At 46.8% G+C, this 21,048-nt stretch overlaps 1 protein-coding gene across 1 annotated transcript in view; it reads right to left on the bottom strand.

Moving 5' to 3' along the window:
* The window catches only part of RFLNA (refilin A), a 213,354-nt gene extending 202,574 nt beyond the window's left edge, over positions 1-10,780 (bottom strand). The window contains exons 1-2 of the mRNA XM_077952638.1: positions 10,640-10,780; positions 9,160-9,474 (exon numbers count right to left, since the gene is read on the bottom strand). The gene's annotated coding sequence lies outside the window, so the exon portion shown is untranslated. The remainder of the gene's footprint in view (positions 1-9,159; positions 9,475-10,639) is intronic.
* Between the last annotated feature and the right edge of the window lie 10,268 nt (positions 10,781-21,048).

Genomic DNA, 21,048 nt, shown 5'->3' with positions numbered 1-21,048 from the left:
TCAGGACCAGCAGCACAGTGGTTTCCTCCCGTCTGGAAAAACAGAATGGCAGCCTCTTCTATCGACCGGCTTCAAAGGCATGGGGACAGATGGATTTTTCCCGTGCTTCATTAACAGTCGCAAAGAAGCCCTTGCATCTCTTCCATCCTGTTCTATTTCCAGGGATCTGTGTCTCCAGGTGCCTCTGACCCTCACCCCCAAGACCCCAAGACCCCAAGGCTGAGGAAGCCACGGAGGAGGAGATGGCCCCTTGGGACTGCCAGGACTTGGGGTTTTCAGGAGGAGGACCGGGGTACACGATGCCCACGCAGTCAGCTGCTCCTGTCTCAGTGCGACTCCCGATCACAACATGGGCTTTTAAAATCCTGTCCTTCCCAGGAACTTGAAGCTGCTCCGGTGTGTATCACTTTTATTTACCTGTCTAACAGTCACAGGAGGGATAACGCATTTTAACTGCGATTTGGAGATGAAGGACAAGAACCGGTGAAGCCGAGGAGATCACGAGTCTCACGGGCCAGGTTGGCCGAAGATGAGAGGCAAAGACCCTGTGTGTCTCTGGCATGTTTTAATGGGCTGTTCTGGGACAGGCACAAATTGAGTTTAAAAAAAAAAAAAAAAAAAAAATTCTTTTCTAAGCCAAATCCCAATGCCACTTTCATGGGACTTTTTTTTTTTTTTTTTTTTTTTTGAGACGGAGTCTCGCTCTGTCTCCCAGGCTGGAGTGCAGTGGCCTGATCTCGGCTCACTGCAAGCTCTGCCTCCCGGGTTCACGCCATTCTCCTGCCTCAGCCTCCCAAGTAGCTGAGACTACAGGCGCCCGCCACCACGCCCGGCTAGTTTTTTGTATTTTTAGTAGAGACGGGGTTTCACCGTGTTAGCCAGGATGGTCTCGATCTCCTGACCTTGTGATCCACCTGCCTCGGCCTCCCAAAGTGCTGGGATTACAGGCTTGAGCCACTGCGCCCGGCCTCATGGGACTTTTAAAAGCATTTTGCACTGTGACAGCAGTCAGGAGACAGAGGCTGGGGCTGGGGGCCTGGAGCCGGCCACAGGGGCAGAAGGGAGATGTCCAGACGGGACACCATCCAGATCTGCGCTTCACCATTTTTAAGGGAGCAGACAATTATTTCCACTGGAATCTAACGAGGACTGAGATTTTCAATTTTCCTACAGCGCAGGAAGGAAATCGAGACTTTTAGTTCTGGTTCATTCGTTTCAGTTCAGAATTGCTCTCTGGCTAGAAAACTCCAATGGTTTCCTTCTGGGTGAACTTTCCTGCCTTCACTTCTTCCAACTCCCCATACATTGAGCTCCAGCTCTTTCTTTTCACTCTTTTATTTTTTTCTTCAGCCTCCAAACTGTTGTAAAATTATCCTTCTATTTGGGATTTATGATGTCTCCACCTTTCAGAAATCTTTCATCGGATTACTTTGGCCGTGAGAAAAGGGTGGTTGTTTCCAGACCCGTGTTAAAATTTCCTTCATCACAATTTACGGACCTAGGGGTCCGTATACCTAGGGGTATAAATGTCTATCCAAATCGTCCCTTGGTGGAACAGGAATCCAAGTCACTTAAGTAGTGCGGCACTGGTTTATAGTGGGGAGCATAGCTGCCTTCCAAAGTCACTTGGGTAAAGGGTGCTGTGTTTTAGGGGTGGAATAAGAAGTAGGACCGCTCTGTAATGGATTAGTACATTTGCTTTAGACTCATACATATTCCAAACCCTGAGGCCATAGACCACCCTTCATAAACCTCCAAATGCATACCCCTGTGGAACCCCTGGTCCTGACCCCACAGGGCCCAGTTCCCCACCCACACAGAGCAACTCAACAAGGAAACATTCGTGCCACGCAACCTGGCTCCTGCCCATCAGAAGCCAAGTGAACAGTAGGAAAGACTTATTGCTCTTCATGCCAATCATCTCCTTATTAAAAATATAAAATAGGAAAAGAGGATTTTTTTAGAGGGGTTGGAGGTGGGACAGGTAGGGTGGAAACTGTACTGCCAACAATTGCCATTTCCTGGAACAGAACCCCAGACCCTGAATGTCATTCTGCATGTTGTCAAACCCATCCTTCCCCGGACCCAGCATTCCCTGGCAGCCACCCAATAGGAATACTGTCCTGTCCAGTCTTTGAAAACTTCCTTTAAAACACTCTTGGTGTTCTTAAATATGAGAAGGTCACAGGTTCACTGGCCTGGAAAGAAAGACAGGCTATTTAGGAAGGTTTATATCACTTACCCCTCCAAGCACTTAATGTCTCCCCAGCAGCTCTGAAACAAAGCGTATCTGTAGTTCCTGTAGGGACAAAACGATCCACATTGCAGGCCCTTGATGCATCTGTTAAACTGAATTAACCTGTGTTCATTTCCTTATCTGGAAAAATGAGCACAAAAATGAGCTCTGCCAATCTGGAACTGCCTGGTGGGGCCGGCAAACAGGCAATTTTGATGACTTTCCATAAACACCAACTTTAACAAGATACCCTTTTGTCACCAGCTCAGTCATAGTGTGTTGCAGTGAGTTGCTACTGCATAACAAGCAAGTCTAAAACACAGGGACTTAAAATAAGAGCCTTTTATTATATTTCACAATTCTGTGCATGCAGAAGTCAGGCAGGGCTCGGCTGGGTGATTCTTCTGTTCTATGCTCTCAACAGAGATCATTCAGTAGTACCTCACCAGCTGATAGGCTGGTCTAGAGTCCAAGATGGCTTCATTCATACACCTGGCACCTTTGGGAGGATGGCTGAAAGGCTGGACCCCGATGGATTATCAACTGGAAGGTCACATGTGGTCACCCCAGCATGGTAGGCACAGGATAACTGGTTTTCTTACATAATGGCTCAGGACTCCAAGTGTGAGTGTTCCAGCAAACAAAGTAGATGTTTCGTGGCCTTCTATGACCTAGCTTTGGAAGTCATATGGAGGCACTTCCACTCTAGTCTATTGGTCAAAGCAGTCCAATGCTGCCTAGTTTCCAGAGAAGAGCACCTACCCTCCATCTCTCAAAGACAGGAGTGTCTAAGAATTTGTAGACATGTTTTCAAAAGATCTGAATTTTTGGCATCACAGATAATCACAGTAATGCCCAACCTTTGTTCCTTTTTTTTCTTTTTCTTTTTCTTTCTTTTTTTTTTTTGGAGATGGAATCTCACTCTGCCACTCTGTCACCCAGGCTGGAGTGCAATGGTGTGATCTCGGCTCACTGCAACCTCCACCTCCCAGGTTCAAGCAATTCTCCTGCCTCAGCCTCCCAAGTAGTTGGGATTACAGGTGCCCACCACCACGCCCACTAACTTTTGTATTTTTAGTAGAGACGGGGTTTCGCCATGTTGGCCAGGATGGTCTTGATCTCCTAACCTCAGCTGATCCACCTGCCTCAGCCTCCCAAAGTGCTGGGATTACAGGCATGAGCCACCATGCCCGGCCTCTCTTTCATTCTCTTATTTCTTCTTCTTTTTCTTCATTTATTCAATGATATTTATTGGGCAACTGCCAAGTGCTGAGCACTGGAAACATGGAGTCATGGGGTGAACAAGACCTAGTTCCTGTCTGCTTGGAACCCAGAGTCTAGAAGAGGAAACAGATAATCAAATAATCTAACGATAAGTGTATCTTTACAAATCAAGACCAATGCTCTGGGACAGAGCTTGCCAAACTTTTCTATAAATGGCCAGATAGAAAGTATTTTAGGTTGTGTGAGCTATACAGTGTCTGTTGTAACTACTCAACTCTGCAAGAAGCAGTCATAGGCAATACAGAAAAAAAAAAAAAAAATGAGTATCACAGTGTGCAAATAAAACTTTATTTACGCCAGGCCTGGTGGCTCATGCCTGTAATCCCAGCACTTTGGGAGGCTGAGGTGGGTGGATCATGTGGTCAAGAGATCAAGACTATCCTGGCCAACATGGTGAAACCCTGTCTCTACTAAAAATACAAAAATTAGCCAGGCGTGGTGGCGCGCACCTGTAGTCCCAGCTACTCAGGAGGCTGAGGCAGGAGAATTGCTTGAATCCAGGAGGCAGAGGCTGCAGCGAGCCAAGATCACACCACTACAACAGAGTGAGACTCCATTTCAAAAAAAAAAAAAAAAAAAAAACTTTATTTACAAAGACAGGTGGAGGGCCAGATTTAGCCCAACGGTTTTCATGTGTTGACCTCTATTCTGGAGGAAAGGAACATTTTTCTATCAAGATGTATAACAAAAAAGCCTGATGTACTTTGGGATAGGGAGTCTTTCCCTGAGGAAATGACTTTTGAATGAGTAGGCATTAACCAGGTGAGGGGGTGCACGGATGGTGGCGGGCAAGTGGAGGGAGAATCATCGCACACTGGAAGAAGTTTAAAAGAGTCAGTTTAGACAGAGGGGAGAAGGCTCAGGGGAAACTGCCAAGAAATGGAGAGAGGTAGACTGTGGTCAAATCACATAGTATTCATGTTAAAATCTCAGGGGTTATGACATCAAAAGCAATGGAAAGCCAATGAAGGATTTTAAGACTTTGAAAAAAATGATTTATGTGTAATTTTCTTTTCCTTTAATTAGGACACATACTGACCTAGCTGAATGGGTTGGGGTTGCATTTTCTAGCAAGAAATGAGTTAAAGATAGGCTGGGCGCAGTGGCTCACACCTGTAATCCCAGCACTTTGGGAGGCCAAGGCGGGTGGATTGCCTGAGGTCAAGAATTCGAGATCAGCTTGGCCAAAATATGGTGAAACCCTGTCTCTACTAAAAATACAAAAATTAGCTGGGTGTGGTGGCACGTGCCTGTAGTCCCAGCTACTTGAGAAGCTGAGGCATGAGAATCGCTTGAACCCAGGAGGCAGAGGTTGCAGTGAGCCAAGATTGCGCCACTCTACTCCAGCCTGGGTGACAGAACGAGACGCCTATAAAAAACTCTAAAAAAAATAATAATAATAATAATTAAAGTTGAGAGTGTGATGACAATGCTGGAGAGATGAGGTGTCACATTTTGGTGGTCTTTATAACCTTGCAGGAAGGTCACGGGAATAGTCACACATTCCAAGGGATCAAAAAGTACGGAAAGTATTTTTTCACACTATTATCATGCTATTCATACATAAGGTCTTATTATTATTCAAGGTTGGTGCCCCAGAGGGATTCCTTGCATAATTAACTAATTGGTCTCACATTTCTTGCCACGGATTTTGATTTTTTTTTTTTTTTTAAGTATTTGGCTCCAAAGGTTTTTAAACTATTCTGTTTCATGGTGTTAATTTTTCCATTGTCTAGACAGCTGGAGAGTCAGACAGGATTATCAAGAGGAAACAGCCGATTTATGACCAAAAGTCAACCTTCTCAGCCAATGGAATTTACATATTAATGACACTGTGGCAGCTGTCATAAGAAAACTTGTAAAAACCAAACCTTTCACATTCGTGCATTTCTGAAACTAGCATTGGGCAGATGTTTTGCATTTTTAATACACATGAAAGACCCTTTAACAAAACCACAGAAGAAAGAGATTGATAAGCGTGTGCCTGGTGGTGGGGCAGTGGGAGCTCAAGTTTAAAAGACACATCAACCAACTTTCTAGAATCTTATAAGACATAAGATGAAAGGGGCCCAGGAGTCCTATGGCCACTTTTCAAGCTTTGACAGAATCAAAAGACAGAAAGATGAGCCCATTAGAGTTGGGTCATAAAACCAAATTCAGAGTAAGAGGGAACCTCAGAGGTCACACTGCTTCCTGCTTGTACCTGCTTCCACATTCCTCCCAAATGGGCAGTCCGCTTATGTAAATATCTCTGTTGACAAGGAATTCACTGACTTCCTAAATAAAACAACTTCTTCCTTCTATAGACTCACTGTCTTCTTTGAAATTCTCACTCATTGGTCCCAGATTTGGCCTCTGAGGCCAGTAGAATATGCCTGGCCCCTCACATAGTGTTCTACTGTGACACCCTCTGAAACAGGTCAAATATTCTTAGTTTCATTCACAATTTGTCTTAAGACACAGTCTCCTCATCAAGAAGACCCTCTCAGTTGGCACTGAATTTGGCTGCCTGGATGGAGACTTGGGTCCAGTGGTTGCCACTCTCCTGTTAAAACTTCACTTCATTGTCCATTGCAATAGGATAAACTCCAAACTCAGTAACCTAGACTGACATTATGCATGTGAAATAGGCTGCAATAGGCTGCATAGTAAGTGCTCCATAAGCATTAGTTCTCATCCACTCAGTCATTCATTATGGCATGAACTAACAAGGGATTCTCTTTCTTATAAAATTAGTTTATGCAGTTACTTCATGATCCTATCAATATCTCAGGCTCCTTCTATCTTTCTCCCTATCTATTATTGAGAATGTCCCTTCAAGGTCACAAGATGGCCGTTCCACCTCCAGCCTCATGTCCCCGCTTGAAGCAAGAAAAAACAGTGACAAAAGGAAGAAGTGGTGCTTAACTAAGGAAAGCAAAACAATATCAGAAGGCGCCCTTGGCTTTCCACTTACAGCTGATTGGTCAGAGTTGTGCCATGTGATCACCCTAGGCACAAGGGAGCCTGGGTAGGCAACTAGTAGTTCAATGTTTGCTAAAACCTCTTCTGATAATGTGCCTCTAGAAGTCAGGGGTCCAGAATTGGGCCACATGTCCCAGACGTGGTCTACACAATCAGAATATAAAAATGAGATGACTCGGCTGGGCACGGTGGCTCACGCCTGTAATCCCAGCACTTTGGGAGGCCGAGGCAGGTGGATCACTAGGTCAGGAGATCGAGACCATCCTGGCTAACACAGTGAGACCCCATCTGTACTAAAAATACAAAAAATTAGCCGGGCGTGGTGGTGGGTGCCTGTAGTCCCAGCTACTCAGGAGGCTGAGGCAGGAGAATGGCATGAACCCAGGAGGCGGAGCTTGCAGTAAGCTGAGATCCGGCCACTGTTCTCCAGCCTGGGTGACAGAGCAAGACTCTGTCTCAAAAAAAAAAAAAAAAAAAAGAATCCATTGGCTATATGAAATTTATATTAAAAATATTATATGTTTTATTATTATTTGCAAAGTACATGCCACACATTCTTTACATTAGTGAAACTTGTAAGACACACACACTCTCTTTCCCTCTCCCTCTCTCTCTTTCTTTCCGGAGGGCTGATTGTTATACAATTACCAGCACACCACTGGTTCTAAGTACAGCCGTCCCTCAGTGTCTGTGGGAGATTGGTTCCAGGGCCCCCACAGACAGCAAAATGTGGAGATGCTCAGGTCCCTGATATCAAATGGTGTGCTATTTGCATATAACCTATGCACATCCTCCTGTATACTTCAAAATATCTCCAGATTGCTTATAATACCTAATACAATGAAAATACTATATAAATAATTGTTATATTGTTCAGGAAATAACCAAAAGGTCTGTACATGTTCAGTACCATTTTTTCCTGAATATTTTCGATCTGAGGTTGGTTAAATCCCCAGATGCAGAACCCACACATACAGAGAGCTGTCTGCAATACTAAATCTCATGCAGCCCAGCTCTGAGGCAAAATGATCCTGTGTCCTTTGGAATTTTTAGAGGAAGCTGATGCTATCACACAACCAATGGGATACAGAGCAGAAGCACCCGGAAGGAGGTGGCCAACAGGGAGGAACTGGAATCTTGTTGAGAGAGGTATGGGCTTTTGCTGATGTTAGCTCCCGCCTCTGGGTGCATGTTTGTGTCAGGTCTCTGAGCCCAGGCCTGCACGTACACATTCAGATGGCCTGAGGCAACTGAAGAACCACAAAAGAAGTGAAAATGGGCGGTTCCTGCCTTAACTGATGACATTCCACCATTGTGATTTGCTCCTGCCCCACCCTAACTGATCAATTAACCTTGTGACATTCCTTCTCCTAGACAATGAGTCCCAGGAGCTCCCCTCCAAGCATCTTGTGACCCCCGCCCCTGCCTGTAAGAGAACAACCCCCTTTAACTGTAATTTTCCACTGCCTACCCAAATCCTATAAAACTGCCCCACCCCTATCTCCCTTTGCTGACTCCTTTTTTGGACTCAGTCCGCCTGCACCCCGGTGATTAAAAAGCTTTATTGCCCACACAAAGCCTATTTGGCGGTCTCTTCACACGGATGGGCATAACAGTGTAATGGTCCCCATGTCCTTTGAAACAAAGACAGAGAAAGAAGAGAAATGCCAGTAGGTCCTGCTGGTAAAATACAAAAGAAGCGATGTAAGACTGAAGCCTCACTGTGGCCAGTACGTCATCTCCTCACTGTATTCTCGCTTTGTCCCTGCTCTGCCCCCATGATCACTGCTCAGTATGAGTTCACTGTGGCTTATCCGATCGGCTCCGCCCATTCCCAGGGCCTGTCCCCAAGCAAAGCTCAAACTAGACAGCCGGATTGATTTTGCCCTTTGTGAAAGGACTGTCAGGTGGCGTGGCTGTGTTGCACGTGAAACCCAGGAGTCCCAGTGGCAAAGCCAGGTACAGAGAAATTACAATTAAACCCTGGCATGGGCGACTGGGCCGTGATGGGACACCCCAGTTCTTTGTTGCTTTGCTTGGTGCTCTGTGTGGGCATTGGAGGCTTTGGGCGGTGCTGGTTTCAAACGAATGATAAATACCCTCTAGCATGGCCCGGACAGAGCTCCACAGCGGGAGTTTCATCATCAGGTGTCGCCAAATTTGGAAATTCTGTTGCCAAAGCTTTAACAAGTTTCCAGATGTAAGGCCTAAAAACAAAGTGCCGACACGCCTCTCCCCTGCCCCTTCCCCTCATCTCTATAAGCCAGTTCAGGTGAGCTCTAGGGTCTATACCCTAGACACTGAGAGACAGAACTAGCTGGATTTCCTAGGCCAACTAAGAATCCCTAAGCCTAGCTGGGAAGGTGACTGCATCCACCTTTAAAAACGGGGCTTGCAACTTAGCTCACACTCGACCAATCAGGTAGTAAAGAGAGCTCACTGAAATGCTAATTAGGCGAATACAGGCGGTAAAGAAATAGCCAATCATCTATCGCCTGAGAGCACAGCGGGAGGGACAATGATCAGGATATAAACCCAGGCATTCAAGCCTGCAAGGCAACCCCCTTTGGGTGCTCTCCCATTTTATGGGAGCTCTATTTTCACTCTATTGAATCTTGCAACTGCACTCTCTTTTGGTCCCTGTTTGTTATGGCTCAAGCTGAGCTTTTGCTCACCGTCCACCGCTGCCGGTTGCCGCCATCGCAGACCAGTCGCTGAGTTCCAGCCCTCTGGATCTGGCAGGGTGTCCGCGGTGCTCCTGATCCAGTGAGGCCCTGCCCATTGCCGCTCCCAATCGGACTAGAGGCTCCCCATTGTTCCGGTGCGGGCTAAGTGCCCGGGGTTCGTCCTAATCCAGCTGAACAGAGCTGTAACACTCACCGCCTGGCCCAAGATTCCATTCCTTGGAATCCGTGAGGCCAAGAACCCCAGGTCAGAGAGTAAGAGGCTTGCCGCCATCTTGGAAGTGGCCTGCTGCCATCTTGGGAGCCCTGAGAACAAGGAAGGAGCCCAATAACAACGCAACTCATTTACAATGATAATTTGCCAAGATGCAGATTCTTTCCAAATCAGTGTGTTGGTTTAGTGTAAATCAGTCAAGACTCTTGATGGAATTTTTCAATCTTTGCAGAATAATTCTAAAATTCATCTAAAAACTTGCCCTGGCAAGCGTAGCTAACTTTAAAGAAGCTGTAAGAGAGGGGATCTAGGCTTTCCATGTATTAAAACTGTCTCAATAAACTACACTTATAAAACTGCATTAATGACCAGGTGTGGTGGCTCATGCCTGTAATCAAAGCACTTTGGGAGGCCGAGGCAGGTGGATCACTTGAGGTCAGGGGTTTGAGACCAGCCTGGCCAACATGATGAAACGCCACCTCTACTAAAAATACAAAAATTAGCCAGGCATGGTGGCGGGTGCCTGTAATCCCAGCTACTCGGGAGGCTGAGGCCAAGAGAATGGCTTGAACCTTGAATCTGGGAGATGGAGGTTGCAGGGAGCCAAGATCGTGCCACTGCACTCCAGCCTGGGGGCGACAGAGTGAGACTCCATCTAAAAAAACAAACAAACAGAACACCCTGCATAACTAAATGTAACAGTTGACAGAAATTCAAGAATTGATGTATGACAAAGGTAGTGTTAACTGGGGGAAAATACAAATTATTTCATAATAGTGCTGGGACAACTGGGTGGTAGCAATTGGGGAAAATAAATGAATTTAGATTTTTACCTCAAACTGTATACCAAAATAGATTACAGATGGTTAAATGCATAAACCAAAACTGTAAAAAATACAACAGTTCTTTAATCTTGGGGTACAGGAGGACTTTATGTGATTTAAGACAATGAAAGAAATTCACAAAGAAACCATGGAAAACAATAGGCTGGCTAGATAATTTTGTCATTGGCCTTGAATTGAGAAACATCATCAACAAAACCAATCCACGATACCAAATTGAGGGAAATACCTGAAACAAACATGACAAGGAGTCGATAGCCTTCATAGAGGGAGACTTCATACAAATACATGAGAAAACACTGTCTCTCTGGCCAGCACTTTGAGAGGCCGAGGTGGGTGGATCACAAGGTCAGGAGTTCGAGACCAGCCTGGCCAATATGGTGAAACCCTGTCTCTAATAAAATACAAAAATTACCTGGGCATGGTGGCACACGCTGTAGATCCAGCTGCTCAGGAAACTGAGGCAGGAGTATCACTTGAACCTGGGAGGCAGAGGTTGCAGTGAGCCAAGATCGCGCCACTGCACTCCAGCCTGGGTGACAGAACGAGACTCCATCTCAAAAAAAAAAAAAAAGAAAAAAGAAAACGCTGTCTCTTTGATAGGTAAGTGGGTAAAGAAAAGTGAGTAAAGAAAATGAAAGTTAATTCACAAAAAAGAAATATAAGAGTCAAATAAACATATGGGGGAAAATGTTCAGTCTCTCTTCATAATAAAAAAGCAAATTAGAATAATTTCTGCTCACATTGGAATCATTCTTCAAATCATCCAATTTGCAAAAGATGAAAAAGCCAAACTCCTCCACACTGTCGAGATGGCTGATTTAGGCTCTTTTATCACATAATGTACAGAGAAAGAAAGGTGGCAGTGTGTGTCAAGAACCTTTAAAATGTTCTGAGTTTTGGTTTTGCCATTTGCTTTTAAGCATCTCTCCTGGACAATACTTTGCGTATAAGGATATTTATCACAACAGACAAACCTAAACACCTGTGAATAAAACAGCCATTCGGCATAATTCTTAAAGGCACCCTATAAATGAGGCGGGCATTAAAAATTGTGATGTTTGGCCGGGCGTGGTGGTTCACATATGTAATCCCAGCACTTTGGGAGGCCGAGGCGGGCAGATGGCTTGAGTACAGGAGTTCAAGACCAGCCTAGACAGCATGGTCAAACCCTGTCTCTACAAAAAATACAAAAATTAACCAAGCATGGTGGTGCACACCTGTGGTCCCAGCTACTTGGGAGGCTGGGGAGGGAGGATCACTTGAACCTGGGAGGCAGAGGTTGGAGTGAACGGAGATCACACCACTGCACTGCAGCCTGGGCAACAGAGCAAGACCCCATCTCAAAAAAAAATTGTGAAGTTATTAGAAACACAGAAAAGATTTGTAACAGAACTAAGTGAAACATCCATCAATAGGAGAACAAATGGATAAACTTTTTACTTATTTGTTTATTCATAAAAAAGTTATATTCACACTGTTTGTTTAGTCATCCAATTGGATGGTAGTCAGTGACAGAGCACAAACCTGCAGACCCATGAAGGAACACAGGGGGATCAAAAAGGTACTGCTGAGTGAAGAAAGATGGCCACAAAACATCCTGCAGGATTCCATTGATTTGCAGTTCTAGAACTTCAAAACTCATAGAAATCAGAACAGTAGTTGCCCAAAAGTGGGAGGGGCAAACTGACTGCAAAAGGACTGGAGGGAACTTTCTGGGGTACTGGAAACATTTCTAAGTCTTGACCAGGGTAGAGGTTACACAGGTGTATACATTTGTCAAAACCCATCACCCTGTACATTTAAAGTGGATACATTTTATCATATGTACATTATACCATCATCATGTTAGTATAAAATAAACTTTCTAAAAACCTAAGTGACTCACTGAAATACCAATTGGGCTAAAAGCAGGAGGTAAAGAAATAGTCAATCATCTCTCACCTGAGAGCACAGGGGGAGGACAATGATCAGGATACAAACCCAGGCATTCGAGCCAGCAGTGGCAACCCCCTTTGGGCCCCCTCCCATTGTATGGAAGCTCTGTTTTCACTCTATTAAATCTTACAACTGCACACCCTTCTGGTCCATGTTTGTTCTGGCTCGAGCTGAGCTTTCGCTCGCTGACCACCACTGCCGATCGCCACTGTCGCAGACCCGCACTGACTTCCACCCCTCCGGATCCGGCAGGGTGTCTGCTGCGTTTCTGATGCAGGGAGGCACCCACTGCCGTTCCTAATGGGGCTAGAGGCTGGCCATTGCTCCTGTGTGGCTAAGTGCCCAGGTTCGTAATAATGGAGCTGAACACTAGTCGCTGGGTTCCACGGTTCTCTTCCATGACCGACGGCTTCTAATGGAGCTATAACACTCACTGCATGGCCCGAGGTTCCATTCCTTGGAATCCATGAGGCCAAGAACCCCAGATCAGAGAACAAAAGGCTTGCCGCCATCTTGGGAGCTCTAAGAACAAAGACCTGCCGGTAACAAGCCCAGGAGGTCGAGGCTGCAGTGAGGTATGATCACACCACTGGACTCCAGCCTGGGTGACAGAGTGAGACCCTGTCTCAAAATAAATAAATAAATAAATAAATAAATAAATAAATAAATAAAGAGAGAAAATAATAAAAAAGAGGAGGGGTCTAGGTGACTTCTAAGTCCATGCAAATAATCCTCTGCTGTCCCGTGTGTCCTCTGAATTTTCTGCAGGGAGCACACACATTGATGTTATAATTATTAATCAAATCAGAGTCAGCTTCCTATGGGACACATGGCCCGAGGGAAGCTTCAGGCACAAAGAAGATAAGTCCATGAGTGCTTTCTGCTCCCCAGTGTCTTACAGCCAAGCCCCCACCACCGTCCCAGCACCAGAGTGAGGCACATCCCCTTGTCACCGTCCCAGCACCAGAGTGAGGCACATCCCCTTGTCACCGTCCCAGCACCAGAGTGAGGCACATCCCCCGGCCACCGTCCCAGCACTAGAGTGAGGCACATCTCCCCGCCACCGTCCCAGCACTAGAGTGAGGCACATCCCCCCGCCACCGTCCCAGCACCAGAGTGAGGCACATCCCCCTGCCACCATCCCAGCACTAGAGTGAGGCACATGCCCCCGCCACCGTCCCAGCACTAGAGTGAGGCACATCCCCTCACCCCTTAGGGTCCTTCTGCCTCCCAAAGTCCACCTGAGATCTTTCTGATGATCTGTAAGGTCCAATGTACATTTCAGACATTTCCCATGGAAAATGGAAACGCAGCAGCCCGAGCTCCCAGCCTGGATACTTAGGGCCAGCCTGCTGAGTGGAGGTTGGCCAACCTGTCTGTGTCCTTGGAGGGTTAGGCAGAGTTGAGGCTAATGGGGGCAGGGATAGCTCTGGTATTTCAGCAAAATGTCATGAGCTGGGGGACACTGAGGGGCTTCTAGATCTGAATGAGGAGGCTGGGGACCATGCTTTGCATGGCATTCCTGGGGACAGCCCTTTATAAGGGGGCCGATCATCCTAGCTAGAGTTCCATGGGATCTGGACTTGGTCCAAGCAGCCTTCAGTGGCAATCAGCTCTGAGTAGAAACCCAGCGGAGATGCAGGCCTAATGGCAGCTCCAAATTCTTCATTCCTGAATGCTTTGGGGTGAGGAGTGGGGGTTATGATCTTGGCAAAAGCAGCTCAGTGTCAGCAAGCATTGCCCTGCAGAAAAACATGAATTCCTACAAAAGGGGCATTGTGTGAGCCACGGGAAGCCTTATGGAGGCATCAATCTTGTGTCACCCAGAGATGTTTATTATGAAGACAATGTCATGCAGCAGAGAGGTGGGGGCGGCAGGCAGGCGTATCCACCCTGGAGGCGGGTGAGAGGGAAGGAGGACCCAACCCACATCCCGGGTTATTCATAAGCAGCCATTCAAGACGGCTTGTTCAAGATCTCACAGGAGAAGGAAAATGAGGAAGCCAAGAGCAGAAAGATGGAGTAAGACCATTTCTTTTGGCTTCCTTCGCGAGGACAAAACCTGAATCAAGTTCAGGATGCAGGAGGAGAGGGGCCCCAGTCGGGCAGGCTGTTGGGAGTTAATAGCAACTCAGAATTCCTCCAGGGCAACCATTCCTGTCCCTCACAGAGAACCCTGGGGGCACTCCCCAGGGATAGGAAATTTCTTGGACGCTCAGGACGCTTTATTCCTAAGTAAAGCTCTGACGGGTTGGTAGGAAGAATGCAGCCTTTTTTTTTCCTCTAAAGACGAAAAGACCCTGAATTTATCCTCACATCCAAAAGCCAGAGCTGGGATCCAAGGTGGATCTCCCACCCTCACACAAATACAGAGTCAGCATCCAAAAAGAGCAGAGTCAACGCTGCAGAGATCGATGGGCAATTCCTGGAGGGTGATGCCCCTGGGTTAGGACCGGAGGCTGAAAGCACCAACATATAGTAAGTGGAATACCCACGGGGATCAGGACTGAGCATCTGGACCAGACTGCATGACCCAGGGCTGTGAAACACTCTTCCTTCTCTCTTTCCAACCAGAGCGTCCAGACAGCCTCAGCTGGTTGAGGACAGGTGTGCGCCCAGCATCAGAAGCCTTAGCTCCAGTGCAGCCACGGCTGCTTCCTATCATGTGACGCTGGGCACTTCACCTCCCTGTGCCCCAACGTCCTCACAGTGTCCTCAGCATTCATTGAGACAAGCCCTGTCGAAGCCTCTCCACAATCCATCAGAGGTCACACATGCAAGCGCCACTGTTGTGTTTCCTTTGTTTTCTGCATTCAGCTAAGAAACAGTCCCCCGTGGAACAGCATAAACCTCCAAGGAGAGCTTTGGTCTTTGCAGAATAGAAAGAGTCCGTTTAATAGCTCAAATGCAGCACCTTTCAGCCAGAGAGCAGCCAGCAGGCTCGTGTTCCGAGAGCTGGATTTTTCCATTTGGGGCATCGGGGTTTATTTGGAAAGAGAAGACACTGGGCTCGACTTCAAGCATCCTCATTTTACACGCCTGGCTCCAAGTAATATATTGTTTCAGTTTGACTTGCTGGCCTCCTTAGCCCAAAACAGGCCATACCAGAGAAGGGAGAGAACAGTGGGGAGACAGAAAGGGAGAGAATGGGTAAGGTATTTCCTGTCATGAAATCCAATCGGATGGAACTTTCAGCAGGAAAAGCAACACCTCCGAGGCCCACTTTTAAAAGGGGGACAGGGGAGAGAAAAGAAAGAAAAGAAACCTCTCGTGTTTGACCCACGAAATGCCAAGATCTTATTTGTCTGAGTTTTGGGTCAGAAGCCAGCGAAAGGAACACGGGGCTGCCCTCAATTTGGTGGCAACGTGAAAAAGATGGGGTTTGGATTTTGCAGAGTAAAAAGAAATAGGGCTGAGGTTTCTCATCTCCTTGTCTTCTTTCTTGGGGAGGGAAAGAAGAAAAATAGAGCCAGGCAGAGTGGCTCACATCTATAATCTGAGCACTGTGGCTCACATCTATAATCTGAGCACTGTGGCTCACATCTATAATCGGAGCACTGTGGAAGATCCAGGCGCGAAGATTGCTTGAGGCCAGGAGTTCGAAAAAACCAGCCTGGGAAACATAGCAAGACCCCATCTCTACAAAAAATTAAAAATTAGCTAGGTGTGGTGGTGCACACCTATAGTCCCAGCTATTTGGGAGGCTGAGGTAGGAGGGTCGCTTGAGCTAGGGAGTTTGAGGCTGCAGTGAGCCGTGACCATTCCACTGTACTTCAGCCTGGGCAACATAGTGAGACCGTCTCCAAACAAAGAAAGGAACAAAGGCTCTGAGCCGGGAAAGACTGTTGATCAGTTGTTGTGTGCTGCTACCAGCTGGCAGGCTGGCTCCCCTCACTAAAGGAGCATAAGGGAGGATTGCACACAGAGGTGAGAGAATGGAAGGGCCAGACATTCAAGGTCGTGAGGATGAAGTGTAGATCAACCCGCTAAACCTGGGAATGGCCTAGCCTAACCACAGCCCTCTCCTCCTTCTGGGAGAGACGGACAGACAGGAACAGGTAAGAGAGTCAAAATAAGAAGGCAATGGTGGTGGCTTTCCCAAACTCTGTCTGAAGCTGAGACACTATGAAAAAATGATGATTTCTCACACACTTGAGAGATGAGCCAGAAGTGAGATTCTGAAGAAGAGGAGGAATTTCTCCACATTTGGGTTGAACATGAGGTTCTGGTAGTGCCCCTCAACGCTGATCTTAGAATCAGTGATTTGCAAAGGATGCTCCAGCCCCAAAAGATTTGGAGGAATTCAGAGAATATTCGCCCTTTCCAGATGGGCAGGTAGACACGCTGGAACCACACCTCCTCTGAGGACAGTCTCTATCAGCAACAGTATTGATGTTACAGACACAAGGTCTGGTCTAAAGTGAATTGATCCACAGAGAAAAGTAGGAGAGAAACCACCCGTTTATCTCGTCATGGTGGAGAGTCGAGAAGAGGGGAGAGCTTTGGCCAGCAGCTGCCCCTGAGGTCCTTGGCAGGATTTAATTTAATTCCCCCCAGGACACCCTGGCATTCCAGGGAGGGCACCGGAGGAAGCTGTCACAGCCAGGGCGACCGTCACTAGGGGCAGCTTCCCTCCAATGCCGGCAGCATGTCAAGCCAGTGTTCCTGAACGCTTGGTCCAATCGTGTGTGTCTCCGAGGCTGTTGTGTGTACAGGACTTCACCCCAGTGACCCACACTCCACTTGGTGGTGTCCACATCAGCAGGACATTCACCAGCCTGAAGAGAGGTGAGCACTGTCCCAGAGGGGGACACCATGAAGACCTGGGTTTTCCCTCTCTCACTCCCTTACAGAAGCTTCCAAGCCACGTGAATGGAAATGTGTCTCCCTGGCTCTCAGCTGTGTGCGGAGACACTTACATACCATGTCTGAGTCTTCACAATACCTCGTAAAGGGTCCTGCCGTCTTCCTACGTTAGTTTTCTCAGGCTCCCATAGCCAAGCACCAGGCTGAACAGCTTCAACTACAGAAATGACCTCCTCACAGTTCTGGAAGCTACAAGCTCAAGATCAAGACGTAGGCAAGGCTGGTTCCTCCTGAGACCTCCCTCCTTGCTTTGTAGATGGCCATCTTCTCACCAAGATGTGTCCTCACACAATCTTTCCTCTGTGTGTCTGTGTCATAACTTACCTCTTCTTTTTTTTTTTTTTGTCTTTTTTTTTGTTTGTTTGTTTTTTGAGACGGAGTCTCGCTCTGTTGCCCAGGCTGGAGTGCAGTGGCGCGATCTCAGCTCTCCACAACCTCTGCCTCTCGGGTTCACGCCATTCTCCTGCCTCAGCCTCCCAAGTATCTGGGACTGCAGGTGCCCGCCATCACGCCTGGCTAATTTTTGTATTTTCAGTAGAGACGGGGTTTCACTCTGTTGGCCAGGCTAGTCTTGAACTCCTGACCTCATGATCTGCCCATCTCAACCTCCCAAAGTGCTGGGATTACAGGCATGAGCCAGCACACCCAGCCTCTAATCTCCTCTTCTTATGAGGACCCCCATCATGCTGGATGAGGGTCCACTCTAATGGCCTCATTGTAACTAAATCACCTCTTCAAAGTCCCTGTCTCCAAATACAGTCACATTACTGTGACTTAGGGCTTGAATATATGAATTGCAGGGTGACATAATTAAGCCCAAAACACCCCCTAAGGAAACTTGGGCTCAGAGGGGTTAGGTCATCTGCCCAAGGCCACACAGCAAGTGAGTGGAGGTGCTGAAATGAAATACCCACCAATGTCTGGGTCCATGCCCAGCCACTGCCCTCAGCATGGAGCAGCAAAGCACCTCCTTGGCCTGACGTTCCAGCCCCCAGCTCAAACTGGAAAAAGAGGTTGGATAGGGTTAAAGAGCACAGCACATTTATTTTTGCCTTTGATTTTCTATTCTTTGGCATTTGGGCTGCAATAGCTTTTATCTGGGCTTTGGGGCCTTTCCTATCATGGCCTCACTTGGCCTACATCCTGCCCATCCCAGCGAGTCCACGCCTCCCCACTCCTCTGTGATGCGTCCTGCGCAAGCACACTCATTTTCCTCAGCCAGCTCCAATTTCCCTTTCTGCAGGAAGTCCTCTCTCCTGTCCTGACTTCCTACAACACCTGTTAGCTGTGCTGTCCTCGGAGGCACCGATTCCACTTCATTTGTGCTTTGAGACACCGTTCTGATGAGTGTGCTAATTGTTTAATTTATTTCTCACCTGTTCGTTCTCTCCTGGCCCTCCAAGGTTAATTCCTGCCCTGACCTTAAATCTCCTTTCTGCCACTCTCGCGGCACTCTCTTCCATCAATTCACCCACTCTCTCATTGATCTAATCTCTCTCCACGTTACTTCCCTCTCTTTGAATTACAAACTGCCAAGTCTCTGCAGGAGCATGAATAATGATTTTTAGCCCCTTCCCTTTTCTCACCAGCACCGTCAACCCTCCGCAGCAAGCAGTCCTCACCTTGGCTTTCTTATGCCTCTACTGGCCCTGGTCCTTAAATATACCTTCATGCTGGTACAGTTCCATGTTCTCTCTGTGTTCCCCATGACCTAGACACCACACCCAGAATGCCCTGCACAGACCTTGAAGAGCACCTGAGTTTACAAACAAAGGAGACAGGAACCCAGAATGCACAAAGGACTTGGCCAAGGTCACGCCTATATTTAGTGGCACAGTCAGGCCTGGCACAGTGCTGTCCAGTAGCACTAGAATGTGAGCTATGGATGCCATTTTAAATATTCAAGTAGTCACATTTCAAAACGTAAAGAGAGGTGAGATTAATTTAATAGGTTTCATTTAACCTGATATATCCCAAATCTTACTATCTCAGCATGTAACCATCATAACAAATTGTCACCAAGATCATTTTAGAGAAAAACACCTTGTTTTCCTCTAGGTTTTGAAACCCAGTGAGCATTTTACACTTCCAGCACATCTAGATTCACACTGGCCCCATCTCAAGTGCTCCATAGCCATGTGTGGCTGGTGGCTGCCAGGCTAAACAGCTCACCTCTAGTGCTCAAGTGCCAGACTCCCAGTCCATTGCTCTCTCTCTATGATGCCAAGCTTAGTGAGGCCCTTCTGGTCTCTGCTTGTCATGCCTTCCCCACTTGACTTCCCCACATAACTTGACCCTGGGCCATCGCCACTTCTGTCCACTCTCACCTTCCATGATCCTGCAACCCTGCATCCTTTGGGTTTTCATGTTAACCCCTCTTCCTGCTGCCTTCCTGACTCCTCTTTCCTCTTAACACTCTTAAAATGTGGACATCCCTCAAGGTAAGTATATCAACGAAAATAGTAATGACTTTCTTCTCCATCACTGTCATCACCATCACCATCATCACCATCATCACCACCATCACAATCATCACTACCATCATGATCACCATCACCATCATCACCATCATCATCATCACCACCATCACCATCATGACCACCACCACCATCATGATCACCATCACCACCATCACCACCATCATCACCATCACCATCATCACCATCATCACCACCATCACAATCATCACTACCATCATGACCACCATCACCATCATGATCACCATCACCATCATGATCACCATCACCATCAGCATCATCACACCATCACCATCATCACCATCACCAGAATCATCACCATCACCACCATCACAATCATCACTACCATCATGATCACCATCACCATCACCATCATGATCATCATCACCACCATCACAATCATCACTACCATCATGATCACCATCACCATCATCACCATCACCATCACCATCATCATCACAATCACCACCATCACAATCATCACTACCATCATGATCACCATCACCATCATCACCATCATCAGCATCACAATCACCACCATCACCATCATGACCACCATCACCATCATGACCACCATCACCATCATCACCATCACCATCATCATCATCACCATCATCATCATCACCACCATCACAATCATCACTACCATCATGACCACCATCACCATCATGATCACCATCACCATCATGATCACCATCACCATCAGCATCATCACACCATCACCATCATCACCATCACCAGAATCATCACCATCACCACCATCACAATCATCACTACCATCATGATCACCATCACCATCATCATCATCACCATATCCACCATCATCATCGCCATCATCATCATCATCACCATCACCACCATCATCATCACTGTCATCACCATCATCACCATCACCATCATCATCACCATCACCATCATCACCATCACCATCATCATCATCATGTCATCGTCATCATCACCAGTGCTGGTGTTATATTTAGTCATCTACTGTTCTAAGTGCTGCCATATCATAATTCATGTAAAGCTCACAGCTACCTCAAGAGGAAGGCACTATTATTGCCTTTCGTGTATTAGGTTCCTTTTGCTGCTGTAACAAATTACCACAAGCTCAGGGACTTAAAACAACATAAATGTCTTATCATTGTAGTTCTGTAGGTTAGAAGTCTGATGTGGGCCTCACTGGGCTAAAATTAAGGTGTCAGCAGTCTACATTCCCTTCTGACACTTCTAGGAGAAAATCATTTTCTTGCCTTTTCCAGCCTAGAGGCTGCCTGTATTCTTTGGCTCATGGCTTCTTCTTTCTTCAAAGCCAGCTACAGCAGTTGATTCCTTCCCACATCCCATCTCTCCAATCTCCTCTTCTGGCTCCTTCTTCCATTTTTTAAGGACCCTTGTCATTACATTGGGCTCACTAGGGTAATACAAGATAACCCATAACCCCTCACCTTAAAATTACCTGATTAACAACCTTAATTCCAGTAGCCATATTTTTAAAAGTAAAAAGAGGTGAAATTAATTCAATGAATAGGTGTCATTTAACCTG

Source organism: Macaca mulatta, chromosome 11, assembly GCF_049350105.2.
Source record: "Macaca mulatta isolate MMU2019108-1 chromosome 11, T2T-MMU8v2.0, whole genome shotgun sequence".
In the NCBI taxonomy this organism is placed as follows: domain Eukaryota; kingdom Metazoa; phylum Chordata; class Mammalia; order Primates; family Cercopithecidae; genus Macaca; species Macaca mulatta.
The sequence above is the reverse complement of the archived record's forward strand: the minus strand, read 5'-3'. Positions and strand labels throughout refer to the sequence as shown.